This window comes from Emys orbicularis, chromosome 5, assembly GCF_028017835.1.
Source record: "Emys orbicularis isolate rEmyOrb1 chromosome 5, rEmyOrb1.hap1, whole genome shotgun sequence".
In the NCBI taxonomy this organism is placed as follows: domain Eukaryota; kingdom Metazoa; phylum Chordata; order Testudines; family Emydidae; genus Emys; species Emys orbicularis.
In genome coordinates, this window is record NC_088687.1 from 113440908 (window position 1) to 113468765 (window position 27858).

Sequence of the window (27858 nt, forward strand, 5' to 3'; positions counted from 1 at the left end):
AAAAAGTCTGTATGTATATGTAATTTGAGTTATGATGGACTATTTTTGTCAATGGCTGATAAAAGTTTCTTTGATCTGCTTTTTGACAGGTTTACATTATTTGGACCAGATGCATTTTTTAAGATTCTCTTATGGATGCTTCTACCATAGATTATTTTCACTCAAGAACTTTGTACCATCAATGAACTACAGTCTGCATGAATGAAACTAATATTTAATGGTGTGAATGGGTCCTGCTTGCATATTGGTATTTCTTTTTAATCACATCTTTCTATTTTGAATTTAAAGTGATCAAGGAAGTGCTGAATACAATAACAATTTTTTAAAGAAAGAATGATTATTTCATATATAAATATATATTTTTAGAAATGAGTCAAACGCTTCAATCCTTCTTCCTTTATCTTTGTTGTCAATGGAGGTTTGCCACAGTAAGCATTAAATAAGAACTTTTGCTCAATTTTTGTAACGTTAAGGCCAACTTATGTAACTGGTGCAGAGTCAATTTCTCATGGAGCTCCGAAGTACACGGGGAGGGGTGCACAAACTGCACCATTCCCTACATTTATAATCTTGAGCTAGGAAATTCAAGTGTAGAAAGTCAAGTGAAAAATATAATAAATCAGGCCAAGAATGACTTTGACAAGCAACTAGCTAAGGACATAAAAACTAACCGCAATATTTTTTTAAGTACAACAGAAACAGGAAGCCTACCAAACAATGGGGTCCAATGGGACTATTGGACAATTGAGGTACTGAAGGAGCACTCAGGGAAGACCAGGCCATTGTGGAGAAGCTAAATTAATTCTCTGCATCTGTCTTCACTGCAGAGGATATGGGGGTTATCCCCACACCCAAGTCATTATTTTTAGGAACTGTCTGAGACTGAGGTGTCAGTAGAGGAGGTGTGGGAAAAAATACATAAACTAAACAGTAATAAGTCACTAGGACCATAGGGTGTTCACCCAAGAGTTCTGCAGAAACTCAAATATGAAATTGCTGAACTACTAACTGTGGTATATAACCTATTGCTTAAATCAGCCTCTGTACTAGATGACTGGAAGATAGCTAACGTAACACCAATTTTTAAAAAAAAGACTCTAGAGGAGGTTCTGGCAATTACAGGCCAGTAAGCCTAACTTCAGTACCAGGCAAATTGGTTCACATTATATTAAATAACAGAATTATCAGACACCTAGAAATACACAATATATTGGGGAAGAATCAACGCGGCTTTTGTAAAGGGAAATCATGCCTCACCCATCTATTACAATTCTTTGAGGATGTCAAGAGGCATGTGGACATGGGTGATCCAGTCCAAATAGTGTTGCTGGATTTTCAGAAAGCCTATGACAAGGTTCCTCACTAAAGGGGCTTAGGCAAAGAAAGGAGTCATGGGATAGAAGGGAAAGTCCTCTTATAGATCAGTAACTGGTTAAAAAGGTAGGAAAGAAAAGGTAGAATAAATGGTCATATTTCACAATGGAGAGAAGTAAATAGTGGGTTCCCCCAAGGATCTGTACTGGAACCTGTGCTGTTCAACATATTCACAAACGATCTGGAAAAGGTGGTGAAAGTGAGGTGGCAAAATTTGCAGACGATACAAAATTACTGACGATAGTTAAGTCTAAAGCTGACTGTAAAGAGTTACAAGGGAACTCAGTAAAGTGGGTAAAACTGAGCAGCAAAATGGCAGACAAAATTGAAAGTTGATAAGTGCAAAATAACGCATATTGGAAAACATCCCAGCTATACATACAAATTGATGTTAGTTGTTACCCAATGCTTAATATTTAAGGAAAGGTGCTGAGGCTCAAGCAATTAGGTGCCGGGGCTGAAGAAATTTTTTTACTTTCATAACTGGCTGAATTGCCAAACCTAGAGGTGCCAGGGATCAGCCTGGGAAGCCCTGGCACAAATTAAGCACTGCTGTTACCACTCAAGAAAGATCTTGTAGTCATCATGGATAGTTCTCTGAAAACATCTGTTCAGTGCACAGCAGCCGTGAAAAAAGCTAACAGAATGTTAGGCGCCATTAGGAAAGGGATAGATGAAATGACAGAAAATATCATAATGCCAGTATATAGATTTGTGGTATGCCCACACTTGGAATACTGCTTGCAGTTCTGGTCACCCCATCTCAAAAAAGATACATTAGAATTGGAAAAGATGCAGAAAAAGGCAATGAAAATGATTAGGGATGTGGAACAGTTTTCATATGAGGAGAGATTAAAAAGACTGGAACTGTTCATCTTAGAAAAGAGATGACTAAGGGAGGATATGATAGAGGTCACCCGATGAAATTAATAGGCAACAGGTTTAAAACAAACAAAAGGAAGTACTTCTTCCCACAACACATAATCAACCTGTGGAACTCGTTGCCAGGGGATGTTGTGAAGGCCAAAAGTATAACTGGGTTCAAAAAGTTAAGATTAGATAAGTTCATGGATCATAGGTCCATCAATGGCTATTAGCCAAGATGGTCAGGGATGCAACCCCATGCTCCGGGTGCCTCTAAACCTCTAGGAGGTGGGACTGGATAACTGGGGATGGATCACTCGATAATCGCCCTGTTCTGTTCATTCTGTCACTGGCCACTGTCACAAGACAGGGTACTAGGCTAGATGGACCATTGTTCTGACTTATTATGGCCAAACTTATGTAAATAAGAAAACGATATGAGAATGTTAGTTGCCTTTTAAAGCATTCGAAACACAGGAAATAATGAAAGCTGAGTTGTGTGCACCGTATGCTACAGTCTTTTACTATGCAATCACACACACACTCAAATTATTTAAAAAAATTCTTACAAAGTTATAGGGTGCATAAATTCCACGGGTTGTATGGAGGAATAGAACATTCTTACCTCTTGTATTAAAGAACCTAGGTATAAGTGAGTAGTAGACTATCTTCTGCTTCAGATTCTGTGGTCAGGCCACGTTGTATGAAGGCTAGAACTAAATGAGAGAGGGTAAAGGTGGCTTTAAACCACTTTTACATTCCCCAATCCCAGGGCCAGTATCAAAGCCACTGTAAATTACAGCTGAGGCTCTCAGCCATCTATAGATTGATCTGCTGGCATAGAATAACTACAGCAAAGTGCACTCTGGTTAATTTTCCTGACCCGTACCAGGATCTGTGAGAAGGAAATGGTGTAGTGCTGCTCACTATCCCTATGCTACTAGGAAGCCCCCTTTACACGGAGGGGGTGGGGGGGCATTTGGCCATTTTACACAGAGAAGAGGCAAATCGGGGCAATGTGTTTGTTTATTATGGACCCAATCCAGCTCCAAATAAAGTAAATGTAAAGACTCATGTTGACTTTAATGGGAACTGGTTCAGGTCATATGTGAACACTGGGGGATTTTTGACATCCTTAATTTTTCATTTCCTTGATTTTAAGCACTTGAGGTTTGTAAATGATGTGCTGGATAAGTACACTGTTGTCAGTTAGCAAACCTAACTTGTGCTTGAAAAAGTCTTTTGCTTTCTGATAGACTAAGGGACAAGGCAATTAGAGACAGATCCTCAGCCAATGTAAACCGGCATAGCTCCATTGACTGCAATTGGTCCTGAAGAGTCCAATCCAACTCCCACATGAAGTCAACGGAAATGTTTGCATTTACCTGAATAGGAGTTGAATTAATCCTTCCAAGTGATTTACCCAAGGATACAGAATAAATCGGTGGCAGAGTAGTGACAGAAAGTAGGACTTCTCAGTTCCCTTCCCAAACACTATTCCTCCCTGTTCCCCCAAATAGTCACATAATTACAGAATGTTTTTAAAAGCACATTAAAAACTCATATTTACTGCAGAGAGCAAAAAAAGTCTCTGTGCAGCTGCTTGAGAAAGAGTAAATGAAGTGATTCTTATAAATCATTTCATTTTAATGCTACGACATTATTGCAGTACTTTCCTTTCCTTTATTGTTTTGTTCATTGCAAAGGGAAATCTACTGCTTTTATCATAAAATAAGAAAGTTATGTAATCATTTCTATTTATTTAAAGATCAATTTTTGGGTGTCTCTTAAGAGGCTTTAGGAATTCACTTTGTGCTGAAACTTAGTTTACAAGAAGTAAGCCTGAGAAGAGAGATTTTTAAACCAAAATTTTAACATAATAGCTTCAGCAGTTTTGAGTTATAAGACTGTAAAAAAAACAACACACTTTTGGGACATTTGCAAAAACGTTCCAGGTGTTTTATTGCATTTCTGCAACAAAAGTGGTTTTGAGAAAAGAAAATGTTGCATGTTATTGTTTTACAATGTTGACTAAGACCTTTTGATACTAGAAATAATTTTAAAGCAGACAAGATATGGAATATGTAGTGATTTCCTCCCTCCATTAGTCTTCAAAGGTTTTTTCCCCAGTGCTTAATTTGTAGTGAAAGAGATGCCAGGGCTCAAGCAATTAGGTGCTGGGGCTCAAGCAAGTTTTTTACACTCATAACTGATGCAGCAAGCCCTGAAGTGCCAGGGTTATGAACTGCCAAGCCTAGAGGTGCTCAGCCCTGACACAAATTAAGCACTATTTTTTTCCAAACACATGCCTCACTTCCAGATCCATGATAGAAAATAACAAAACCAAAGAAGCTGGTCTGGTCTATCATATAGGGTATACTGTTGCCATGTTGACTGAGTGAGTGAGTGTTTCCTGGTATAACTCACTCAGCCAGCCCAGTAACTATGTTAGAGTATCAGAAAATAAACTGCTTCCTTAGATCAAAACCATACCAGTATACCAGGTATATAATACTGATTTAATAACAAGGCTCAGATATCGATTTACCCAAACAGTCTGAACATTTCCTACAGACTTAATGAAATTAACTGTAGTTTCCCATAAATATTTAAGCCTCAATCCTAACTTTATTGAGGCTCTACATGAGCACAGGTCCCCACTAGTATATCTAATTAGAGGAGCAGGTCAACAGTTTCTGTACATGAGAGATTATATCACTAGAGACAATAATATTCCATAAAAACTGCTCCACCACACCTTTGTTTTAAATGAAATTCATCAATACAAAACAAGCAACCACCACCTGTGTATAGACAACAGGAAGGTCCTGTCCCTGCTTCACTTCTCTTGAAATTGATAGTTGTGCCATTGACTTTGGTGGAAGCAGGATTAGATTGTAGGATTACACTGGCTTTTGTTGATTTACGTTGCAATCTTTAATTCAGGCATCTATTTGATTTGAGATGAATTTGAGACAGAGTGATAGTAAATGTTATGTAAATACAGCTTTTTTTATCCTCAGTTTTATTATGTATACTAATTGGCTGAGCAAAGTGAGGCCCTACGCTCAACTCTGACATCTTTGTCATGTGATAACGTGTTAATGCTGCATCTGATAAATTCTACAATTTCAGGGATTGAAATCAGAATACTGAAAGGGGGGGAAATGGGGGACACACAGAGCCCCTGACATCTGGCTAGCAGAGCCAGCAGCTCCAACGACCTCTGTAATTGTGTCTATCGATCAAAGAACTGGTTGATGGCAGCCATTAACACCCCCCATCTCAACCTAGTATAAAATGTTGACACCCTGAATGACTTATCTTCCTGACTGAAAGAAAGGAAATAAGAATGGTGTGGGGGTGGAGAAGAAGCATGAAATGATGGGGCACACAGACCGCCTGGCAGGAAAGAGAATGGATGATTATAGTATGTGGGGGGCGGGGAGGAAGGGAGGAATGGGGCAAGGGAAAAAGGGAATTGGCAAACACAGAGATTCTCTAGCATGTGGGAAGAATGAGGGAACCTGGCATGAGGGAGAGGAGGAAGTGGGGTGGGGGAAGGGAAGAATGCAGGGAGCCCTTCCTGTGTGCAATCAGCTTGGCCTAAAGAAACAATACGGAATGCAAACTGCTAGCAATAGTGATTCTTTCAGAACTGTAAATTACAAAACTGATTCTTCAAAAGTGTCATTTGACAAATTAGCATTTATTCTGATAACAAGAAGGTCCAGACATTATAATAGCAGTACAAACCTGCTGGGACCCACTAATATTTTCTATGTTCTTAATGTTTCCCATTGTCACAGCAGACTCTTAACACACCTCAAAAGCTGATTATAACAAGTGAATTTTGGTGGCTTTACTGTTTCAGAGGAAAAATAAAATAAAATAAAATAAAATAAAAGGTAGGCCAGATCTTCATCTGATGTGACTCAGTATAGCTCAGTTGGAATCAATGGTATTCCACTGCTATCAAGTTTATCCTGATGATGCTTGGATGCAAAACTCAGTTCTAAGTGTTATATCCCTGAATGCTTTAGAATGATACACTAGTCAGTGTATTTCAAGGGCAGTTATTGTAGTTGTGTTATCTACCTCCTATAGTGCAGTTTCTTAGAATTCTAAACATGCACAAGGCAATGGAAAATAAAAAGGGGAAGGCTCATTGTTAAGTTCATCAGAAAGCTATGAGGTGAATATATATCTGTAAGAAACATGAGGTTAAAAAAAAGTAAATCTTATACACAATAAAAAATATCCACAGGATAAATGCTTTGAATTTTCGTTTAGATATAAACAACTTTTATTAAACAGAAATGAAAATTAGTCCTATGGCTGCCAGAGGTCATATGAAATACATCATCCAGGAGACAACCCATGACTTGCTCTGCTGATTCTTTAGATTTATTATTATTTGTACAGCGAGTGTCTGGAGGGCCAGGTTCCATTGTGCTAAGCACTGTAAAAACGTATGACAAAGCAGATCCTGGCCCTGAAGAGTTTACAATCTAAGATGAGATGCAGCAGGTGGGTTGTGGAGGGTAAGAAAACAGTGAGATAATACTGATTAGTATGATAAGAAATAGTTCCAGCACAGCAGCTGCCTAACCACTATTGAGTTTTTTGTAGGCATCAAATCAGAGATTTCTCCTTCCCTCCTTGCCCATCGTGGCTCATGAAACAGAAGGTCAAATAAGGACATTGAAATTTGACAGGTTTCAGAGTAGCAGCCGTGGTAGTCTGTATCCGCAAAAATAACAGGAGTACTTGTGGCACCTTAGAGACTAACAAATTTATTAGAGCATAAGCTTTCGTGGGCTACAACCCACTTCTTCGGATGCATATAGCATCCGAAATTTGAGTAATTTATTCAGGAATCTTTACATCATCCTTAATTCCTCTTAGCACCCCTATTGAGTTTGGTCAACTAACATCCCAACCCTGAACTCCCACCTTTGAATTAGAAGTGGGGTATCACAACCTCCTTGTGTGGATTTAAGCTTTAGACTCTCTATCAGGGAGAGAAGCCACTCCTCATGTCAAAGACCTCCCTTCAAGCACCACTGCTCAATTTAGTGTCCTCTCTCTTACCCCAAGACCCCAATTCTGCCCCGAATGTATACTCCAATTGCAACGGCTGGGGCACAGGCAGCTGGGCCAGTAGTGTTTGCTGAGCTGGAGGTCAAAGACAGAAGTGGAGACTAGATACCAAATCAAGTCAGGAGATAGGTACTAAGGACAGGACAGGGTCAAGACAGGGCAAAAGATGAGATCTGTAGCAAGCCAGAGTCTGAATTGTTGCTCCATCAGCTCCCTGGAGCAACTTTCTGGTTTAAATGGTTGGTGTGGGCCACTCAGGCAACTGCAGGGTTCTGTTGCTCTGGGCTGTTCGGACAGTACTTCCTGTGGTGCCTAACCCTCCAGTAATTGCAGGATGCTGCTTCATCTAGTTCCTCACTGGGAACATTCTAGTCCTGTGGATCCTTACACCACCCCTTCCCTCATGCATGATGCCCTCTAGTGTGGTGCCAGGCCTGGCTTGTCAGGATGTTCCCTGTGAAGCCTTTTTTACTAGACAGCTGGTTCCTAGGAGAGTTCTTTGGGGCTGTTGCCCTCCCAGTCTATGAGGTAGTAGAGTCAGCCTCATTGCAGTTTGGAACTGAGAATAGTGTGCACTATGTATTCCTGATGTCCCTGAATCTTGACTGGTGGCAGCGGCTGTTGGGACCAGTCGGGGAATGGGTCCTCTGTGTAAGGCTTCAAAAGTGAAGCATGAAGCAGCAGTGTAGTTTGGAGGGACCGAGGGAGTTGCAGTATGAAGACAAAGGGGCTGATCTGCTGACAGATCTAGAAGGGGTCGAGGAACAGGTCCAACTTGTGTGAAGATTTATTTGTATGGAAGTGTCTTGCAGTAAGCCAGATCTTTTGGCCTACTAAAAAAAATGGGCATTCCTCGAGTCGGTCAGCATATTGCTTATAGGCCTTTTTCGCGTCCTCCAGGTGGTCCCTGAGTTCCTCCTGGATGTGGTCTTTCTGTTGGACCCAGTCACCATCCACCGGGTTCAGTTAATCTGCTGGTAATGTCTGGTAGAAGAGGGGATGAAACCCATAATTAGTGAAAAAGGGACTCTGTCCTGTGGGGGCAGCATTATTGTATGAAAAGTTAGCAACAGGCAAGAGGGTGGACCACTTATTCTACTGATAACTGATGAAAGTGTAAATATTGTTCTAGTACTTGGTTTACTCTTTTTGGCTGTCCATCTGTCTCAGGATGATATACAGTGGAAGTGGACGCATGGACATCCAGCAACCAGTGCCTAAAGTGATAAATGAACTGCGGGTCCCAGTCAGAGATGATTTGGCCCTGAACAGAGATAGATGATATTTTCTACCAAGAGCTGGGCTGTCACCTCATAGAGGGCAGGCTGTCATGGGAGATAAAATGTGCCATCTTAATTGATGTACAGTCCTCAAGACTACAGCGTGGCCATTAGAGTTGGGGAGTTCCAAGATGAAGTCCAAGGTAATTGATGCCCAGGGTTGGGTTGGACTCTCTAGGGTTATCTAGGAGCCAAGAGGTATTGTTTAGAAAATCTTGATATGCACACAGGTGATCCTATCCTATCTCCTAGAACTGGAAAGGACCTTGAAAGATCTTTGAGTCCAGCCCCCTGCCTTCACTAGCAGGACCAAGTACTGATTTTGCCCCAGATCCCTAAGTGGCCCCCTCAAGGATTGAACTCACAACCTTGGATTCAGCAGACCAATGCTCAAACCACTGGGCTATCCCTGCCCCTTGCAAGAGTCTATATAGGCCTGAAGTTTGGCCTGCATCTGGGGCCACCAGAAGAAATGGGAGTTTGTGCAGAAGGTCTTGAGTTGGCCAAAATGGCCTGACAATGGCAGTCATGGTGGAGGCATAGCACTTCTGAACAGGAATGCACTAGGTCACCCGTTGATGTAGGTCACTCCATCTCACATAGTACATCATATTTTGGTTAACTCCATCTCATGCTGCATCTCCCTAGTGAGTGGATCTTGTTGATTTGAAGGAGGATGACCAGCTCTTGGTGGGTCATGATACTGAGGTAGGTATCGGGCTTAAGGAGGTAGGGCAATTTTGGCTGGGTTCCTCACCTTCCTGATAATATTTTCCCTTCTGTGATAAGGTAGCCATGCCCTTCTGGCTCACTCCATTTCTTGCCCCTGTGCAATAGGTGACTGTGAAGTCAAATTGAGGGGGGGGGGGGGAAGGCCCACCTTAGTTGCCTCTGGTTTAAGGCCCAAGCCTTCCAGAAATATCCAAAGTTTTTATGATCAGTCAAATCTTGAATGACTTGCTGGGCTCCTTTGGTATAATGCTACCACTACTCAAAGGCAAAGAGGGATGGAAGGGTTATTAATTTGAATATTTGTTTGGACTTTCATTTGGACTTGTTTGTGCTACCCCAGAAGGGGTTTAGACTTATACATGACTTGACCAGAGGGTCAAGCCACAGAAAACCCAGAGGAGAAGTCGGGAGAAGATGCAGGTTGAGAAAGATTATTGCAGGTCTGAGGTAGAGCCATAGAGGGGGTGCCAGAGATGAGGACCCCATGAAATACTCCGACCAGAGATGAGAGGGAGCCCATGAGGTGAAAACATGCTACCACAGGGACTCCAGAGCTCTGATTCTTGGGTCAGATCAATTTCTCCTAAGTGTAGAACCTGAGGGTTAAAGGGAAAGATTGCTGGTTGTATATCCGCTTTACAGTCACTGGATTCTAGAGGAACTTGGGAGTTAGTTCCGCTTTCAGTGTAGATTAGAACATCCCGAAGGCTACTCAAAATTATGCTACAGAACACAGCATAGTCCAGCCACAATACTTTCTATCCCAGCACATTCACAATCACGCTGTGCAGAGGGACTGCAGTGCAGCCCACTGGCTCTAGTGTATTAACAATAATTCACAGATGTATTCAACACAAGCAATTGCAATATGAGTGTAAATGTTGTGGTGACTATGTGCCTTTCTACATATTGTATTAATCCCAGACTAAACTCATTGTAATTTCTCTATAATTAGGCCTTGGATTGTGTTCTTTGGTATGTTGTTTAAAAATAAATAAATCATAGAAATGACCTTAATAGCTATTTAGGGCCAGATTTTCAGAAGTGTTCAGCAGCTTGCAGCTCCCAGTCACAATTGCACTGAGAACAATAGGAGAGGTGCTAGGTGCTGAATATTTTTGAAATTCTGAACACTTTGTTTAGTCGCTGCAGTTGAGCTCTTCTGAATATCCAGTCCCTTTTGTGGGTGCTGAGTGCTTTCAAGAATCTGGCCCCTCATTTTTAGCCTGGTCTTATAGAACCCTACAGTGACGTTGGCTGTTAATGCTCAGTAATATCTTCATTCCCATTAAACTTTCAGTACAAGTTTGGGAGCTGTCCATGCTTGTTGAGAAGTATTTAGAAAAATTATATCTGATGCCATGGCAATTGTATTGTATGTGTAACAAAATATAACTTGCCTCTTTACTCATACTTTTGAACAACCTTCAGAGTTACCTATGCCTCTTTACATATTGGTTAATGACAGAAGAAACAACAAGGCAGGCACAAAGAAGACCATCTGGGCTAAAGCTGGACTGTCATTTCATAACAACTGGATGTGAAGTAGCAACCAAGCATCTTCATATCCGTTTCCCTCTACTTTTATAGAAGTAATTAAGGGTTTTTAATTTCCTTATTAGAAACACTGAAAAGCACACAAGACTAGTGAAATAGACAAGATAAGCATCTATGAATTAAATATTAAAAACTTAATCAGATTAAAAATTAGAAGTCAGAAAACATTCTATTTAAGCAAAATACTTTGCCACCGATTCTGATCTTAATTACACCCATGTAAATCTAATGCAACTATGTGTGCATATTATATAGACAGGACATGGTTTCCAAAACAGGTGAATAAAGTTAGGTTCTTCTGTCCATATTCAGACACCATATTTACACAACTGGTTTTCAAAGGTACTGACTATCTAGCAGTTCCCACTGACTTCTGAGAGCTCCATATTTTTGCAAATCAGGCCACTTATTTACATACTTAATTATGGACTTGGGTGCCTAAAAAACTAAAAATATTGAAAAATTGGAGAGGGCTCAGAGAAGAGACACAAGAATGATGAAAGGACTGGAAGATGTGCCTTATGGTGATAAACTAAATTGATAGACTCATTGGGCTCAATATAAGAGTAGGTTAAGGGGTAATTTATCAAAGTCTGCAAGTACCTACACAGGGAACAGAAATTTGATAATAGAGGGCTCTTTAGGTTTATCAGACAAAGGTATAATGAGATCCAATGGCTGGAAGTTGAGCTGGACAGTTTTAGACTTGAAATAAGACACATTTTTAACCGTATGGGTAATTAACCATTGGGGCAACTTACCAGGAATTGTGGTGGATTCTCCATCACTGGAAATTTTAAAATCAAGACTGGATGTCTTTCTATAGGATCTGCTCTAGATCAAATAGGAATTAATTCAGAGAAGTCCTGTTATTTGTGTTATGCAGGAGGTCAGATGATCACAATGGTCCCTTTGGCCTATGTATCTATGAAAAAAAGTTAGGGTCCTATTTTTGAAAAACTGTGTACAGAAGGGTGTGTATGCAATTTATTATTTTTACACACACACACACACACACACACACACACACACACACACACACACACACACACACACACACACACACACCCTCATAAGGGTTTTTTTGGCTTGAGTTTCTGATGGCGCCTTTATTCACGAGCAGGCCTCACTGGAAAGTAGAGCGTCTCCCCTTGTCAATGGTATAAATTGTTGTTATTTATTAGAGATGATTGGAAAATGGTAACTATTTCATGTGTGATATTTTGTTTTGCCTTTGGTTTTCTTTTGTTTCTTTTTTCAACTATGAAGTTTTGGTTTCTTTGTGCCTAACAAAACCAGAACATTTAGAAAGAAAGGAAAGCTTTCCAATAACATTTTCATTTAGTAAGAAGGCTATTTTTCATCAAATATTGTTGACAATATATTTTGACCAGCTCCATTTACTATTATTGTAATGTGCAAAGGCTCCATTTAAGTTCAGTCACTATATAAACATAAGTAGGGCTGGCCAAAATTTGTAATTTCTGATTCGCAAGAAATTTAATCATTTTGAAATTTGGTTTTGGGTTGATTCTATCAGAACCCTGCCTGAGATTCGATGAAAATTCATCACATCCATATTGCTTTTGTGACATATTTCAGGTTCCACAAGTCATAATTTTTCAATTAAATTCTGTTTTGCTGGAAAATTGTCATCCAGCTGAGCTCTACATATAAGCAAATAGTCCTTGCAACAAAGAGCCAAATCTAAAGAATAAAGACAGAAGGGTGGGGGAAAGGGATGAAGAAAACAAAATGGTCAGGCATAAGCGGGCTTGTGTAATATTTTATTTAAAACTGAAATATTTTTTGGGAGGCAAGGATTTTGGGAGTAAGAGGGATGTGGATAAAGACACATCAAACAGGGCAGGGGGTTATAAAGAGGAAGGCATGGGAGACAGAGGAGAGTGAGAGCAAAATGGGGAGGATAGTAAAGTTGAATAACAGAAACATAGCAGTGGTATGAGAGAGGCATGCCAACAACCAAGGGAAATACAATGATAGGAAAAAATATCCAGCATCCAAGTTTCAGAGCTGACTGAGTGACAACAAAAGTTATCTGAAGGCTCTTCTTGGCTACTGCTGTTCTCCATGCGGAGGTGGGACAAGAAGCCATGGGGCCCAATGCCTAGTTAAAGCCCTTTAGGTCCATTAGTCTAAGGGTACGTCTACACTACCCGCCGGATCGGCGGGCAGCGATCGATCCAGCGGGGATCGATTTATTGCGTCTAACTAGATGCAATAAATCAATCCCCGAGCACTCTCCCATCAACTCCTGTACTCCACTGCAGCGAGAGGTGCAGGCGGAGTAGACGGGGGAGCGGCAGCAGTCGACTTACCGCAGTGAAGACACCGCGGTAAGTAGATCTAAGTACGTTGACTTCAGCTACCTTATTCACGTAGCTGAAGTTGTGTAACTAAGGCCAGGTCTACACCCAGCCGCTAGTTCGGCGGCTGGGAATCGAAGTTCTGGGTTCGATTTATCGCGTCTGGTCTGGACGCGATAAATCGATCCCGGAAGCGCTCGCCGTCGACTGCGGTACTCCAGCTCGGCGAGAGGAATACCGCGGAGTCGACGGGGAGCCTGCCTGCCGCGTGTGGACCGCGTCTGAACCGCGGTAAGTTCGAACTAAGGTATGTCGACTTCAGCTACGTTATTCACGTAGCTGAAGTTGCGTACCTTAGTTCGAATTTGGGGGGTAGTGTAGACCAGGCCTTAGATTGACCCCCCTCCCCCCCCCCCAGTGTAGACCAGGGCTAAGGGTTGCACAGAATCAAATCTAATCCATCATCAGGCCCTGCCACTGGCTCAGTTTTCTCATCATGGGGATCTCAAAAACTGGACCCAGTGATTGTGAGCAAAACCTCTTCCTGGGGGCTGGTATGTTAAAACATTACAATTCAAATGGTCTCTTAAATCAAAAGTAGTATTTCCCCAAATCTAAAACAATGCGCTTTCATGGGTAAAAAACCCACTTCTTTAGATGCATCTGAAGAAATGGGTTTTTTACCCAAGAAAGCTTATGCCCAATAAATCTGTTAGTCTTTAAGGTGCCACCGGACTCCTCATTGTTCTTGTTGATTCAGACTAACACGGCTACCTCTCTGATACTTGTCCCCAAATCTAGTTTCTCCAGCCACTTGCTGGTGCTCAGTGTTTGTTTCCCCAAACCCAGGTCCTGCTGCCTGGCATTTCCTTAAGCCAGTCCCCTTAAGGCTTCTGCTCCAGCCTCTCTCTCTGCCGGTGACTCCAGCCAGGCCTTTCCCTCTGGTTGGCATGGAGAGCCCCTTCATCTTCTGTCAAGTTCTTCCCTTAAGTGAGTTGTTTGATAGCCTTTTATCTAAGGAACAGGTGATTTGCAGTCTACCACCTGATCCCTGAGCCCATACCCCTAAAATGGGATGCAGTTAGTCAGTCACAGGTTATGCTAAGCCCACCTCCCTTAAAGTGCCATCCTGTGACACAGGCCCTTAGTGACTGACGTTAATGACTGTTTTGTAATGTCACATGCTGCTGTCTGAGAGATGGTGAATTTACTCATGGACAGTTTCATGTTGCACAAGGGCATTTTCATGGCAAAACTTATTAGGAGGAAAGTGACTTTACCATTAACCCTAAGCTTGTTCCTCAACTTTTGAACAAGCACAAGCAGTGACATATTACCATGATATGACTATAATCTCTTGACCAGTTTTACTATGCTTTATGACCTGGTGAAATGACATCATTCAGTTTTGACCATACTAAAGTCACCCCTGTAATCAGTGCTACTAGGAAGCTGAAAATCTGAATATTTATGAGTAAGGGATCAATGATTAAGATCAAAGCATCCCTGTATTGATCATAGGGTACTCTCTTCCATTAACATAATTAAACTAAATAATGTCACAATATTTAAAAGTCAGAGCTCACCAAAGGCGAGAGAGTCAGCCTCAGGTGCTGACTTTGATATCCAAATCTGTCCTAAGGGCATGTGGTTATTAATCAGTATGGAATATTTCTCATATGTAAATAAGCATATATGATGTGATAGCACCTGAAAAGTAATAGAAATGAGGAGAGATACCAAAAAGGCAATGAAAAAGAAAAGTTAAAGGTTTCTTCACTAGCTGCCTAGGGTCTGTGGGGCCTGGTCACCATGAGTTAAAAGGGTGAATATTTCAGGAAATAACAATCCTGGAGTGAGAACATTCAATCTGTCTTTTAGAAAGGGACTTAAAAATTATATACATAATGTTTTTAAAGGAACTGAATCTTATTCAAATGCACAGGAGATCGCTTGCAGTTCAGGTCTGGGAGAAATGGGATGTTAATGCCCCATGGGAGTAAATAGACCAGGACATTTTTTTAAATCATGAATTCTCTCTTCTCCATTTTCATACAGTATGAAATTTGCCAGCAGTTTGCAGGTAGACAATATCTGGCCTACTGCTGAACTAAAGAACACTCCCGTGCTTGAAGTAGTTAAATACTAAAGACTGGAGCTGTTACTCAAGGCTTTGCAAGAAACAGAATGTAAAATGTATTTATTTATAGATAGTTCTCTGTGACTGGCAATGCTTCCTTCTTAGTCATGACAATGTCCTATGTATTTAGATTAATCAGATTTAACACTGTCTAGCTTGTCCTAACCAATGGAAGCTCAATTAGTGCTTAATGGTGCACCATTGAAGTAACTAGAAATATGCCAATTTACTTTGGTGTGCTTTGGATCAGGCCTAATTGCCTGATGCTGCACCACTGAAGGCAATGAGACTTTCACAATTGATTTTCATGGGAGCAGGATTAGGCCCCTTAGTTAGCATTCAGGTTTTTATGAAGAAATAGAACTAAGCAGCAAGTAGAAACAGGATAATTATCGGAAGCTAAATATAAAGGATGACTCTTAGGTTTGAATGGAATACAATTTGTTTATACTCCAGGAAGATCAGAATCTGTGGGCAAGGAATGATTTAAACAAGAGATTTTAAAATGACTAAAGGAGGAAGATAAATATGTCCTGAAACTGAAAACCAAAAAGCAGAAAGGGAAATCAGATTTAGAAGTGTACCGTAATATAAAACCATATTTGTATACTTATACGTTTTGTGCACTATGTCTGTGCCAGGAAACTACATTAGACACATCTGCATAAAATATATTTCCAATTTAACCAGTCTAGAATGACCACATTCATTTTCTAGTTCACTGCAAGGGTAAGTAATATAATAAGCACAATTTATTCCCCAAATTTAATATTTTAGCATGCTTTCTGAGTTAACTTATTATTACCAATGATATGTCCTTGGCTTTTTTGTGTGTGTGTGTGTGGCTATTGAATATGTCAAGCACACTGAAGATGTTTGAACATTTAAGATAAAGAAAGTCCAGTTATTCTGTTTTCCTGCCTGAACTGGCTTTATTCCTATAAACAAAAAGGACATGTACTGTAGTTAAAATGAATTTAAAAAAAACAACCCCTCAGAAGTATTCAGGCGAGGAAGATTTAAAAACTTCAGAAAAAATATGAATATGCAGGTATGATTCAGATAACAGATTGTTCATTAGTAGCACAAGATAGATGAATAATGAAATTAGTGCTCTACTTATAACAAAGCATTTTAAGAAATGTTTACACAGAAGAAAAAATATTGAAATAGAAGCCTGATTCTGTTTTCCTCATTTTAGAAAAAAAACTCCCATTGACATTGTTGGGATTCTTCTCTGAATAAAAAGTGTAGAATGGAGTACAGGATATTGTAATAAGCAATATATATGCCTTGTAATTAGTCTATGCTACAGACATCATGGAGTTACTTTTATATTGTAGGTTTTTTAATGCAGGAAATATATTCCATGGAGATGTACTATGTCATTTCCAGAGGGGATCTTGTTGGCTGCAGCTGAAGGACCAATATTTAAAAACATGAAATATGCAATGCAACCTGAAAATCAAATTAGTTAAAACCAGGTGTAACTATTTTTTCAGTAGGTATCCTCTTTCTTCTTTGATCATTTCATCATTATTTGAATTTCAGGAGAGAAACAGGAAAGGAAAAAAAAGTTACTGAGTATGTTAACAGACCTAACCACAGAGCACACTAAAAAATATGTTTTTAGTATTTTCGGGTTCAGAGTGTTCATCTGAATCAATTAAAATAACTAAGACATTAAAAAAGTACAATATGAGTACCATACATTATTCTTCTCAGACAAATGGTCTCAGCAATTGTTGAAATATCCTCCATGTTAGAGAGACAAGGTGGGTGAAGTAATATTGCTTTTTGGGCCAACTTTTGTGGGTGAAAGAGACAAGCTTTTGAGCCACACAGAACAATTAGTGCCACAATTAGAAACAAGGTGGAACAGATTCTTTGGCATATGTAGTTAACAGATATTGTAAAAGACCATTCAAGGTGAAAATGGACTGTTAACACCTCTGCAGTCACAGGCCAAAAGTGGGTTAGTGGGGTCCAAAGTGTGGTGGTAGGTGACAACTAGGGGTGTGCGATTAGAACCCACGTGGGGTGTCATTAAACAGTTACAACCCATACTCAATAGGGACCACATCCTGAAAAAAATCTTTTCTGAACCACCTCTCTTCTGGCCTTCAAACAACCCCCCAAAACTGACAAGCTCATCATCAGAAGCAAGTTCCGCACAGACCAGGACCCACCAACTAAAAGCAGCACCAGACCCTGCCATAAGAACAGATGCAAAACCTGCAGACATATCTCCACTGTTACGATGATCAATACCCCTACAACACACCTTTCAAGATCCATGGGTCCTATCATGTCTAACGCAATAGTGGTGTACCTTATCCCATGCACTAAATGCCCCAATAACATTGTGAGTGAAATGAGACAATCACTCTGCTCTTGAATGAACTCACACAGATAAATGATAGAAGACAAAACCACCCTATCATCCGTGGGCAAACACTTTTCACAAAATGATCACTCCATATCTGACCTCTCGTCTCAATCCTTGTCCTTAAAGAAAACCTGCACAACATCTTCAAAAGACGAACCTGGGAGCTTAAATTCATAACTTTGCAAGACACTAAAAATCATGATCTTAATAAATGAACTGGATTTATGGTTTATTATAACAATCTGTAACCCACTAAACCCCCTTTTTTGTCCTGTGACTGTAGAAGTGTTAACTGACCACTTCACTTGAATGGTCTTTTACAATGTGTGTTAATTACTTATGCTAAACAATCTGTTCCACACCACCTTGTGTTTAGCTGTGACACTCTGAGTACCTTTCCTAGACCTGAAGAAGAGCTCTGCGTCGCTCGAAAGCTTGTCTCTCTCACCAACAGAAATTGATTCAATAAAAAATATTACCTCACTTATCTTGTTTCTAATATACTGGGACCAATCTAGCTACAACTACACTCTAAAGAACTTCTTTACCTTGATAAACACTGAAGAGCGCTCTGCAAACCCTCTGAAATTATTATTATTATTTTATTTTGTGTGGCTTTGTGCAGTTTGGAAGCCATATGAAGATACTATTTGCATCTGGCCCCAAGGAACTACTCTCTGTCAGTGTAAATGGGTAAATCTATATTTTTCATTATTCCTTAAAGACACATTATGCCGTGAACATTTCCCATCATTTAGATAAATCACTAAAGTGGGCAAACTAAAAGGGGAGTGTGTGTGTGTGTGCGTGCGTGCGTGCACAACCCCTCACCTCTGGCTTTTGCACTTGATTTTGGGGTAATGTAATTGATGAAGTAACAGATATACTTGATCATAAGCCGGTTCATTTATAAGCTGACCCCCCCAAGATGGATAAGTAAAAATGGAAAATGTTTATAAACCGTTCATAAGCTGACCCTATAATTCAGGGGTCAGCAAATTTTGGCTCCCGGGCCATCAGGATAAGCCGCTGGCAGGCCGAGACGGTTTGTTTACCTCGAGCGTCTGCAGGCACGGAGGTAAACATAAGTAAACAAAGTGTCCCGGCACGCCAGCTGCTTACCCTGAAGGGCCGGGACAGCAACAGGTGGGGAATTTTTTGGGGGGAGAAGCTGGGAGTCAGGGGAGTAACCCCTGTGACCACCCCCCACATGACCCCACCCCTAGCCCGGGACCCCCACACTCTCCCCATCCCATCCCTTCCCACCTTATCTGAGGAGGGCCAAGGAAGGATGTCTCTGACCTGGCTGGAGCTGCTCCGGCAGGCTGGGCAGCGCGGCTGCAGCCTGCTCTGGCGGGCCAGACCAGGTGGCGCGGCCGCAGCATGTTCCAGTGTGCTGGGCCGGGCGGCACGGCCGCAGCGTGCTCCAGCAGGCCGGGCGGCGCGGCCACAACCTGCTGTGGGAGGTGGGGCTGAGCGGCGCAGCTGCAGCCTGCCAGCCCCGGAGCTGCAGCTGCTTCGGAGGCTGGGGGGAGAACAGCATGGCCAGAAGCGGAGAGACTCTGGCCCCGCCTCTTCCCTTCTGGCTCTGCTGCCTGTGCTGCCTCTCCTTGCTCCCTCTGTTGGGGGGGAGGGGCTGTGTCCCAGCTCTCCCTCTCTATACCCGTTCATAAGCCGACCCCCCTCTCTGGTGCTTCCCTTTTTTACTAAAAAAAATCAGCTTACGAACGAGTATATATTATGATATACAAATTTCCAAACGTCTGTCTTCTTGGAGTTTTGTCTTTCTGAGCTGATTATTTTTTCTTTGAGTCTGTAGTAGTTTCCTCCCGCTTCTTCTGCAGACACAAATGGTGATTACTGTTATTGGTACTGAACATACCTCATCTCCATCCAGTTAATGAAAAGAAAAGCTGGAGATATTCAGGGCCAGATTCTTAGCAGGTGTACATCAGCACAGGTCCATTGAAATCCATGGAACAGTGGTGATTTACACTAGCTGAGCAGCTCGCCAATTTCTATTATGGTCAAGAATTTAGGGTAACAGATTAAGACATACAACTACTTCAGGAATTATGTTGTCCAGTTTAGTTAAGGTTAGTAAATCTACATCCTGCAGAATGAACTTGTTAGGAACTAAAGCCTGGGTTAAAAAATAAAATAAAAATCACACTGGTAGAAGTTCTGGGAAAAAGAAATCAAAGATTATTGTTATTAGCTGTATTGTGTCAATGCCTAGAGGCTGCCCATGGTAGATCAAAGCCCCATTGTACTAACACGCATAACAACAAGACAATTCCTGCCCTGAAGAGCTACAACTTGGTGTGAAGGTTTGACTATGTTCTGCACAGTTGCGTGAGGAATTCTGTACTTTGCTGATTCTGTTAAGCCCTGTTTTCATAAAACTTCCTTTTAAATCAGGTTATCCAGGTTCTTATATCAGGACTCGCAGGAGATCATTCCAGAGAAAGAGCCTGCTTCTATGGGGTTCTGCGTGCCTTTAAATCCTAATGAAGCCAGGACCTCCATTTTACACTTTATCTGAAAGACCACACCTACAACAACATCGTGCTCTACAGCTCCACGCTAGGACTGAGTCAGTGGGAGAATGCCCCACATTGAAATAGCAACACCACTTCTTGCAGCATTAGGGTTTTCCCTAGAAGCCTTCTTTGCAAGCACTTACTCTGCCCTGCTTAACAGAGGAGCTATCCCTGCCCTGCTTAGCTGATGACATATCTTGATTTATCTCCTTTGGTACTAGAATCCTGAAGGACTTGTGTGAAGGCAAAGCAGCAGCTAAGCTAAATTTGTCATCACCTGTTTTTCATCCTCCACAGCTCCATATGGAGCATGGTGGTAGAATATTCATATTCATATCTCTGTGGGAAAACTGGCAAATTTGCACATGGCAAGAGAACTGAAGCCTAGGAAGGAGGAATCTGAAATATTTTCTCGGTAAGTGGATAGAGACTGAACCTTTCATTTAGCTTTTTGTTGATGGCACAACTTTCTGATACATGCTGTTATAATTTATGTTTGATTATTCACTTCAGTGAGACTTAGTGCTGTTGTGCTATCATGTTCATAAGTAGTTGGAAGACCGAGGGGAAGGTCAATATTTCTTTAAGTAGTGTGCAAATATGTACAGAGGCAGAGGAATTAGATGAATACTGCTGGTGCAGGTAACTGGCTTTTTCCATGGGTTTGCAGTGAATGATTGTAAAGGTTGAGGCTCATCTAGAAAGATGTGAGTGAAGTGTAGAGTCCAAGGGCAATCTATTGGGGATGATTTCCAGAAGCATCTCCAGCCCAATCTATGCCACTTCCCTGAAAATGAAGGGTCATATCCTGTGGTGTTGTGTTGCCTCTTTGTACCCCACTGCTGGTAGATCATCAGCTAAATTAAAGCTAGTGCCCCTGATTCTCCAGCTGCTGTATCAACTTCTGGGGGCCTGTTGGTATTCAGTGCAACTTACACTGTACCCTAGATGCTCTATGTTAGACTGGAGACTGGACTAGCACAGACTGGGCTCAGAAGCCTGGGAATACAAAGGCAGTATTTGCTCCTCTAATCCCTTCAGAGCTATGCTGTGCACTACTTGGCTAAACTAAAGTTTATTCAAGAATCTAATCTTATGATTAGGACCATCTATTTTACAGAAATATACTTGGGAAACAGTCTGTGGCAAAGTCTTTATTTGCTCTTTCATGTATGGTAAGCTTGTGCAGCATGATAAATGATCAGTCAACATGCTGTCACAGCCCACTGAAGCTATTTGTGGTGGTGGGGTTTCTAGATTCCTCCACCTCATTTTTCAGTTCTCTGTATAAAGTCAAAACCTTAACTAGTCCCGACCAATGCATTTGCCATCTAACTTTCTCACCCTCTTGTGAGTAAGGAGGATGGAAGGGTTGTCTCCTAAAAGTTTGCAGACCTGAATAGCCAAGCATACTGATACTGCTGCTAAGGATTCTTTGAAACGTAATGTTCTGTCTGTGAATCCAGTCACATTATTGACTAAACTTCCAAAAACTGTGTCAAAAGAAAAATAAAAGTAGCTTACATGGTTCTTATTCAAATTATGCAATATGAAGTCAGGAAGTGGGAAGAACATTCTTTAAAATGAGGCCCATATTCAAAAAAGCATGTCTAGTACAGAAGTAGACAGATATTTGCCTTCTTCCCCACTTCCCCCTTTAAAAGTTAATATCTAAATAAGAAATGCGCTGTCATTCAGGGAGACTTCAAAAGACGTGACCCACCCTTATGCACAATATTGATAGACAAACTCCTTGGTTATTTAATAACACCAAGCATTCCCCATAGACTTCACTCAACAGCCATATCCCATCACATAAATACTGACACTCCCTTTCACATCATTCAGCTACATATCTGAACAATGTAAACAAATACATTTAGCTAGAAGTGAAAACACTGAGTACATTTTAAAAAATCTGAGAATATTCTTATTAATGGCTTTCATTTTGGGAATAAGATCAACGCTTTTGCAAGCTGTGAAGCTCCAGCAATCCCATGTTGTCTTCTTTCCAAAGAAATACAAGATACACATACTTAAAAACTATTATGCACATTAGATGACAGTCGTGATTGTAGGTGCAAGATAATGGAATGTATTGCTCTCTCAGTGCCCATGGGGACAGCTGTATTTGAGTGGGAGAGTTCCATCCTAGAGGTGTGCAAGTGGTGAACCACTGCTGCCCTTCCCTGGTGGTTCTGTCCAAGAGCTTTCATTTATGGCTGAGTGCAGATTACAAGGACAATGCTGCCTAGGAGATGCCCTGGACCACTGCTGTGCACCATTCTGAGAGGAATTTCTGCCACCTGGCGCCAACAGCCTGGTTTCCATCACCAAAATCAAATCCTGCAGTTTGCATTCATGTTAAGTCACTTGTCTTTCCTGAATTCCTATTGTGCAAATCCATTAGAGTACAGGCTCATTAGTTTACCATTCAGCATTTTGCAAAGCAATGGTGCTCAGAATCACAATTATTGTACCGGTATTGCATGTTTACTTTTAGAAATGGGATTTTAAAAGCCAAGGTTCTATTTGCTCTACACAGACTTTCTATAAGGGGGTCTGCATCATTTTCTTTGGCTAAAGTTTCCGGTTTGCCCATTGGTGTATTGCATGCTGTGCCCCAGATAACTGTCACTCTCCACTTTAAAGGAGTTTGATGCATAAAAGGCCAGTTCTGAAGTTGATAGGAGTTTGCTGTGCAGAATCTGAGATGGGTCCTCCAGATTTAGATGCTTTGGGGTCCTTTGGGATGAAAGGCACTCTACACATCTGTGCCCATCTAGTATGAGAATACTGTAGACCATGGGGTGTGACAGAATGCCTTTTGTTGGTTTTATGTCGTGGCATTGAAGCATTAGCAAAATGGATTTCTGGGTTGCAGTCTGATAGCCAAGCAGTCATATCAACATCGAAAGGATGCTTTCCTGTCTTCTGGCTTGCTGGCAGTGCTGGAACCAGCAGATTTCCAGCATCTTCACAAGCTTACTATAAAGACTGGATGCCAGTTTTGTCCATCCATTTTTTATAAGATGATTCAACTCAGGTTACATAAGGTTTTTCTTCACAAACTACTTGAAAAGAATCAAAAATACTGACCTCAATATGAATCATGCGTCAATATCCAGGGGTAGACATGGGCCCACTCAGTGGTGCAAGTAGATTTTTAACTCTTACTGGTACGGTACCAAACCCCCCCCCCCGACCCTGCCCTCCCTCACAAAAAATGTTCCGTGACTAGAGCCCTACGCGGATACAAATTCATACCCGCGGGTGCGGATATCCACAGATAGAAATCGGTATCCACTGAACTGCAGGGCTCTCCCGGGAACCACAGCGGCGAAAGGAGCAGAACGTGGGGCCACTGCTCCCAGGAGCCAGCGCCCCACACCGGCAACTCCTCTGGTGCAGCTGTACTGCCCCAAGCCCTCCCCCCAGCCCTTCCACACAGCCGTGTCTCCTGTCTGGGGTCTGTACAGCCCCGCCAGAGACCAGGGCTGGGGGCGGGTCTGGGGGCAGTACAGCCGTGCCGGAGGAGCTGCCGGTGCAAGGCTCTGGCTCCTGCGAGCGGCGGCCGCACGTTCTGCTCCTTTCGCCGCTGCAGTTCCGGGAGAGACCTGTGGTTCAGCGGATACCAATTTCTGTCCAGAGATATCTGCATCTGCGGGTATAAATTTGTATCCACGCAGGGCTCTACAATTCATTTTTGAAAATGTGTCTTTCCAGTACAGAGTACCAGCAATAAATGTCTTAACGGTATGGCGTACCTGACCGTACTGGCTTACTTGCACCACTGGGCCCACTAGGGCTAGAACAAGACTCAATTTTTAACCCTGTGGAGCTGTGCTACCTTAAAGCAGCGGCAGGAAATCACAACTGCTTCCCTTCCCCCCTTTGCAGGAGGGAGGTGGGTGGAGAAATCAAGTTACTACTGCCCTTCACAGAGCAGCCATACTCCCCCACCCTTGTGCCAGCTCTGCAATGCTGGCTGGCCTGTTAGGAGCACTCACCACCCCTCTCTACCCACTCACTCCTGGAGGGTGGGTTGGGAGTAGCAGCCCTGCAGAGCCAGCTTCTCTCTCCAAACCTGGAGCGCTGATTTAGGCAAGCTGTCCAGGAGGTTGGGTGGTGCTCACGTGTCCTTATTCTCCTGTGCAACCAAGTAAGGGCAAATGACAAGCTTGCCTCTAGGAAATATCACTGTTGCCAACTCTCCTGAATAATGTAATTTTGACCCTTGTTACAGGCAGACTAGTGATGATGTGTAAACTGCAACCTTAGTGTGATTTTTGTGAAGGGCAACTGGGGAGGTATAGCCAGCAAGTATCCCACTCACACAATGCCCCGGTAGCCTAGTGGAAGGTGCACTGAACTGCAAGCCTAGAGACCAATTCTAGTCCCAGCTCTTTCGGTGACTTCTGTTAATATTCTGATATATTCTATAACCTTTATTAGGATCCAAGATTTCATACTCTGGGGGTGGGGTGGGGGTACCTATCATTCAATTTAACAGATAAGATAACTCAGAGCTTGGATGACATCACTTCAGGCAGAGCAGAGAATAAAATATTCTCTTTAAAATATTGGAGCAACATCTCATCCATTTTGCCACACAACGTTTCTGGGGGAACATCTCAGGTACTTGTGTGACCTGTTCTGTGCCAACCTCTAAACTAGGCCACATATACTGGCTTATGACTCTAATGCTAGTTCCATGCTATGAGATCTGGTTTTTTAGGTCAAATGGTAGCAGGTCATACTTTCACATCCAGAGGTCCCGAGTTCAGTCCCTAATTAGAAACCAAGAATCCTGGTGCTCAGTGGTATCTCACAAATATTTGAGTAACCCACTGGCAGTGTGTGTTGTGTTACTCTGTGTGGATTGGTCCACAGAGAGAATAACAGCACCCTTTCCCCCCTACTATTTACTCCTGTACTGGTCTGGGGAACAGACCCCACTTCTGGTCCTTTAATAATGTCTTTCTTCTCCCCTCCCTTAGTAGGCATCCAAGTGTGTGTGTGTGTGTGGGGGGGGGGATTTCTTCAAGCAAACAAAAGAAAAATCCTCTTCCCTCTTCCTTCCGTTACGAGAGAGGGGAGTCTGCAGAAAAACAAAGAGTGGTGAGGGTGACTTGGATATGAGGCAGTCTTTTCTGGGTCAGCCCTTTGGGCTTAGTCTAGAATGGGGTCTACCTCCACACATCCTCTTGGGGTGTACTGTTTTGAGGATGGGTCATGCAGCTTTGGGAGTGGGGAGGGCTTCTACTGTTTCCCTCTCACTGGGTTTGTCTCAGCTGTCTGAGGCAGGGCAGCCTTCTTCCTATTCACCATCCCTTCCTGTGGCAGGTTTTCCCTTTTAAGTCCCCCCATCAGAACAAGCCTTGCAGCTGCACCTTGTTAGTGGTGAACAGGCCCAGAAGAGCTCGTTAGTCTCCTCTCCGCCACTGTGAGGGCGAGTCTCTTCCCACTGGAAGTAGACAAGGGCTGTGCTGTGGATCTGTAGGTTATGGGTTTAAAGTCTGCTGATGACCTTTTTGGGAGTGACACCTACTTTTTATGTGTATAAAAGTAAGGGTAAGGATGCAGCAGTAGTTGTTGGAGTGATTTTATATTGAAAAACTTGTTTGGAAGAGAGTTTGGATGGTGTACTAATATTTGTTTTAATGTTGTATTTTTATTAGTAACAGTTGGTTAATGAGAACTGTCCCTTTAAGAATAGGATGTGGCAATTCAGAAGGTGTTTGAGAAAATGTGACAGATTTTGCCTGTATCCACAAACTAGAAGACCCTACTGTGTGGAAGCTTAAAAAAGAGGCAGAACTTGATTTAATAAGTGTATCATATTTCCAGAGTGCAAACCTAATTCTCGAAGGTGACGGAATGCCTCTGAGTCTGCTAACATGCTATAGACCCTTGCACTATGGTCCCCAATTAAGAGTTGTTTTAATCTAATGGATGTATAGTAGCACTAACAAAAGGAGTTTGGTGAGTCCCAGTTCCAGCGGCCACATCAGAAACTCACTAGACACTATGCTCTTTGGGGCAGGGACTGTCTCTTACCAGGTTTGTGAAATGGTGAGTACATGGGGGCCCTCATCTTGGTTGGATCTTCTAGGGAGCAAAATCTCATTGCTCACTATAAATTTGTAAGAGCTAGCATTATTAATGGATATGAGGCATAATAGGGAAGTGGTTCTCAACCTTTTTGGGCTCAGGACGCATTTGTAAATGTTTATGGCCTGTGGCGACCCAGTAAATAGTCTGGGGGTAGAGGCCTGGAGCAGAGCCGTAACTAGGCATTTTAGTGCCCTGGGCGAGCAAGCATATTTGTGCCCCTACCAGAGATGATGCGTGAAGGTGGGGGTCACACGGGGTCAGGTGCCCCCCTAGATTTTTTGGTTGTGCCCTCCTCCAAGCCAGGCAAGCTGGGTGGCTCCCTAGGGTTGCCAACATAATATTTCAAAAATAAGGGACTATTTTCTTAGCACTCTGCCCCATACATCCTCCCGATATTATCATCTTAATTAATAATAATATTAATAATAGTAATAATCATCAGTACTCACCTACATTTGCTGGGGTATTTCTTGCTGCTTTTTTGCAGCACTCAGCAACTCTGATCTGGTTGTACAGAGAGGAAATAATAAAGGACATCCCTTATAATAAGGGACTGTTGGCAACCCTATAGCCCACTGAGGTAAGTCAGGAGGTGGAGGTGCGCTCCTTCCCCGAGCCCCGCCATGCCAGGCTGACCAGAGCTGCCTGGTGTTGTCGACCTGAGCAGCCCCCGTGGCTTTGCACCCTCTGGGGCTGCCCCACTTGCTCTGGTTACAGCCCTGCCCTCAAGTGGCTTCGATGGGATCCTGCCTCCGGGGGGGAGGGGGGCGTTAGGTCCTGCCCGGCACTCACCCCACAGTGGTGGCTCCTTCAGCTCCTGTGCTGTGGGGCTTGGCTCTCTGCTCCGGGTGTTGCAACCTCTGGGGTTGCCCCCCCCGGACCAAATTTGTGAGAGTGGAGTTGTGACCTGGCTCATGGGGTTGCAGTGCCACTCACTCAAATTTGGCCTATCCGAATTCCCATCATCATGACAGCTGGGCCAAACCTGAGTAGCACTGGGACCCCAGAGGTTGCAGTGCTTGGAGCAGGGAGGCAAGCCCAGCCAGGGCTGTGGGACTGGAGCCATGGGAACTGCCACGCGACTTTTGAAACATTCTGGCAACCCAATTTTTGGTCCTGACCCATGGGATGAGAAACCCTGCAATAGGGTGTGCACAGAAGGAGTTCAGAACCACAGAACATGATTCAATAATTTGAAGTTAAAAATATCATGATTTTGGAGCCAATCCTCCTAACTTTTTGGGGTCTGGCTCATAACATTTTGGGCTGGCAATATAGAAATACATATCTTTATGCTGCCTTCAAGAATTACCCAGATAGTACTCTGATACTACACCATTCTAACAGACTCATTTCCAGGAAGAATGAAAAGCGCATTTGACTGCCCCTTTTAGCCAGGTTTACAGTTGGGCATTTATAAATACAGTGGTAC